Source organism: Nycticebus coucang, chromosome 19, assembly GCF_027406575.1.
Source record: "Nycticebus coucang isolate mNycCou1 chromosome 19, mNycCou1.pri, whole genome shotgun sequence".
Classification (NCBI taxonomy): Eukaryota; Metazoa; Chordata; class Mammalia; order Primates; family Lorisidae; genus Nycticebus; species Nycticebus coucang.
In genome coordinates this window covers 45,542,179-45,546,844 of record NC_069798.1, presented here as the reverse complement: position 1 = coordinate 45,546,844, position 4,666 = coordinate 45,542,179, and the positions used below count along the sequence as shown (strand labels likewise).

At 43.5% G+C, this 4,666-nt stretch overlaps 1 pseudogene; it reads left to right on the top strand.

Annotated features, from left to right (window-relative positions):
- Positions 1–4,042: 4,042 nt before the first annotated feature.
- On the top strand, positions 4,043–4,381 carry LOC128572045 (U6 snRNA-associated Sm-like protein LSm3; annotated as a pseudogene).
- Positions 4,382–4,666: the final 285 nt, after the last annotated feature.

Here is a 4,666-nt window from a genome sequence, read left to right as displayed (position 1 = left end):
AATGACTTTGTATTCCTGAAACTAGTAAAGAAATTGCTGTCCTGTTTCAGCCTGAGTAGCAGGTGTCATTTATCATTGGCCATTTGCTCCCCATAAACAATTAAATGCTAAGAAGTTCTAGCATTTCAACCACAGCTGACCAACCTTTCCTTGAAAGCTGTTGTTCCCAGTCTGGAGTGACCTCAGTGGACCTGCAGCCCAGGGCCACATTGGAAAGGACGCAGTGAGCAGTCAGGCTCCCCCACTTATGCCAGACAGCCGCTGACTTGGGAGAACTGGTACCAGACGAAGAGGGTCCGGTCACCTGTCACTGACCAGCTAATACGCAGAGTTGGAGGTTAGGTCCAAACAAGCTTTATTTGTCAGAAGGCCAGTAATTCCAGAGAACAGCAAGGGTAACCTCTCAATTCTGTTCTACCTCAGTTACAATTCCAATAACTTTTAAAATGAAATACAAGGAAACCAACCTAGAAAATGTTAACTTTATCTGATAGGAAGTAATATCAAAGTAGTGTCCATTCTAACAACGTAAAATGTTTAAACAACAGAAAGGTGGTTTTCGTTTTAACAAAATATCTAAGGGAATCATCAGAGAAAACATCATGTCATCAAAGTAACCTTTACTCTACCAATATCACAACACCTATTGTGTATGTGTGACCACTCCTCAGAGTCTCCTGAGATAAACATCCTCACAATCACAGTGAAACCTTAAATGGATCATCACGGGGGTGTGGAGAAGAATGTGAGCTCGCAGGCTAGGTCAGCTGTACCGTCTCAACTCAGCTTCTCACACTCCATCTTGCAGACTGCTTTTCTGGCTTCAAAGCCACTTGAGCTGCTGGGCAACAGACTTCCATGGATGCTCCCAGGTTCTGAGTCTTTTCCTTTGTTAAAGCCACAGACTTGCAGTGGTCAAGTCTTCCTGGATTGCCCTGGGTGACATTCATCCTTAGACTTCCCCAGCGTTTTGTTTACAGCTTCACTATAATGTTAATACCACTGAATTATAATCAGATTAATAGCTAATGTTTGTTGCGATTTTATCACGTGGCGGGCATTGATATAGAACATCACTCATTCTATGACTAGGCACTGTGTTCATGCCCATTTTACAAACACAGCTCAGAAGAAGCAAGACTCCTGGAATATAGTCCCAAATTCTTAATTGTTTATATACCAGACTGTTAATTTGTGGAGGACACTGGCTGTGTTGGTTTCTACATGCCCACAGTAAGCGTGAGTTAAATGGTGCCCAAAATACCATGGATGTTATCAGGAACATCAGACAGATGGGTAATTCAGACAGAAAAGAAGTTTATCTGGCTCATAGTTCCTCAGGCTGTACCAGAAGCATGGCTGCCAGATCTGCATCTGGGGAGGGCCTCAGGGTGTAGGCAAAGGTGGAGCAGATCATGTGACAAGGGGGGGGGAGAGAGGTGGCAGCTCTTCTAAACAGCTGTCCTGGGAACTTCTAGCGGGAGGCAGCCCAAACCCTGTATGAGGGATCTGCCCCTGTGACCTAAATACCTCGCACCAGACCCCTCCTCCAACAAATGGAGAAGGTCAAATATCCAAACTATAGCAGGAAGTAAAGAACGTCAAAGTTGCAAGCAGACCTAGAAGTCATCTACTCCAGCTCTCTTGTGTTACACATAAGGAAAGCAAGGCCTGATGGAAAAGATAAAGTGGAAAATCTGGGGCCAGAATTCCCAAGATCTTGGCTCATAGTAAAGAGCTCCTTTTTTTTTTTAAACTCATGACTCATTTAATGAAAAATGTCTACATGTAAGGAATCCAAGTGAGGTCTTTGGATGTGTCTCTTGCCCATTTATGATCCATCTACACAGCCCCGCTCCTGATGCACCTCAACAGCAAGGCTGCCAAAGCAGATTGCCCTGTCCCTCCAGGTAAGCGACAAACTGAGAAATGCCATTTAGGGCTCCCTGAACTATCTCAAAGGTGTATGGGAAGAATGGAACAGAATATTTGAAATCAGGGTGGTTTTGGTGGAGATTTTACCTGTCAAGTCTCCCTAAGTTGCTAGGCCAACTTACAATTTAATGAAACTTCCAAGAAATGAACAGCAAAATCATAATACCAGCCTCACCAGGCCAGGTGGCTTACAACTGTAATCCTAGAACTCTGGGAGGCTGAGACAGGATAGCTTGAGCTCAGGAATTAAAAATCTGCCTGAACAAGAGTGAGACCATGTCTCCACAAAAAGAAATATAAAAAAATTATCTGGGCGCCATGGTAAGCACCTGTAGTCCCAGCTATTCAGGAGGCTGAGGCAGAAGGGTCGATGGAGCCCAGGAGACTGAGACTGTAGTGCGATGCAATGATGCCCCTGCTGTCATGCCCAGGGTGACACAAAAGGCAACAGAATGCTGCTTCATGTTGAGAATCTGTGTTTTACAGACTTCCTGAGTAAATAGAAGGGAAGGATCTTCATGCTTCAGCCATATCTCAGGGCAGACTCTGTGCGCCCATCTACCACAGTGATCCCTATAATCCCATCTCCAAAGAAGGGCAGAGGAGCCAGCTCTTAGACCGTGACGTCCAATCCAGCTTGTTTCTGCTCTCTGCCTGTGGCTAAAAGACAGAAAGGAGCAATGCAGTAGTTTCTTGCCAGTACCGCCAATTCACAACCCCCTTTAAAATCACCTGGCCACTTGGCCTCACTACAATGTAAATTTTCTCCAAAGAGCTCCCAGCTCCAACTAGTGCTTTATCGCTCCTTTCTTCAAAGCACAGCTGCACATAGAGAAGAGTCAGTTATTTGTCCACATTTTCGGGTAGCAAGTATAAGGTTCAGGAAGAACAATTGTCTGCCCAAGGCCATAGAGCAAGCTTCCAGCAGAACTGGCCTAATCGTGCCCCGTTCAACACACCATCTGTGGGGCCTTGCCGCTATTCCTCATGGACTGAGTTTGATCTTCAGTAAAATCAGGCCATTAGTTTGAACTAAGAAGCTCTGACACATGATATCAATGGCTTTAAATGTCTATATGATAGATCGGTGGTTCTCAAATGGGTCAATTTGACCCCCTGGGGCACATCTGGCAATGACTGTAGGTGTCTGGTTATCACTACTCAGCTTGGCAGGTGCAGCTGGCATCTTGTGGGTAAAGGCCAGGGGTGCTGCTAAAGTTTATCCTACAACCCACAGAACAATCCCAACCCCTAAATATCAAGTGTTGGGTGAATGGGGCAGCTTTGCAAAAAGAACAGGAAAATACCTGTTCTTTCTTGCAATTTGCTAGTAACAGTTAAAGATCCATCCTGTGAGTTCTCCTCATGAGAGTTCTGTTTTGCACAACTTCTGAAAAAGACAGGACAGACAGACTGAACAGACAGAAAGGAGATATAAATCTCTCTCTTTCAAAATTGTTTTTGAGAACAATTTGTTCTCAAAAAACAATTGTTTTTAGAATCTGTTTTTCACAGACTTCCTGAGTAAACAGAAGAGAAAGAGCTTCAGGCTACAGCCATATCTCAGAGCAGGCTCTTTCTGCCTATCTCCCGCGATGATTCCCATAAATCCCATCTCCAAAGAAGAGCCAAAGAGCCAGCTCTTGGACCTTGGTATCTGGCCCAGTTGTTTCTGCTCTCTACCTGTGGCTAAGAAGACAGAAAGGAGCGATGCAGTAGTTTCTTGCCTATACCGCCAATTTACAACCCCCTTTAAAATCACCTGGCCACTTGGCCTCCGGTGCTGGTTTTTCCCTCCTCTTTCCTTGGGCTGCCATCTCCTTGCTCTCTTTTCTCCCTCTCTTTCCCCACTCTTTCCATTTCCCACTCCCTCTGTCCTTCTCAGAAGATAAAATAAAGTTATTGGATTTTCTATATCCTAATCTCTGTGTGAAAAACTTTTCTCAATCAGCACTGAACACTTGCTAAGCTTTTCCCCCCAAATTGAGTCTTCAGATTCTAGAACAGCGTTTTTCAACCTTGAACCTATAGTTAAACTTCCACAGCACACTTAAATTATGTTGATCAAAAAAAGAATGAACTGAGGGTTTGAAATACGGCGCACAGCATGGACCAGCAACAAACTACCAACACCAGCAGAGGAGCCCCTGGATCTTATCAGGCTCAGCCTGGATGAGACAATTTATGTGAAAATGGGAAATGACCGAGAGCTGCGGGCAGATCACATGCTTATGATCAACATTTAAATGTAATAGTGGGAGATGTGGAAGAAACTCTGACTACTATAGAAATTGATGAAGAAACATATGAAGAGATATGTAAGTCAACGAAACGGAATATTCCGGTGCTCTTTGTCCAAGAAGATGGCATTGTCCTGGTTGCCCCTCCTGTGAGAGTTGGCTGATACGAAGAATCTGTCCTGAAGGAGACTTTGACCAATTGCCTCTTTAAATGTGCAAGACATTCCAAAGAGAAACATGCATAAATTTCAATACTAAGCAATGACCCAAACATTCTTTCACTCCTGAAATGAGTTAATTTATATATAACTCACAAGTCCTTAAGCTAAATGTCATTTTTCTTTTTCTCCAATACTTCCAATAAATGTGTTCATCAAGGTGCAGAACTCTTAAATATATATACATATATACGCACTGTGCTTTGAACTTCTTTTGAAAATAATTTAATTAAAGATCTTTAAAATTTTTCACAGCACAGTGATTGAAAATCA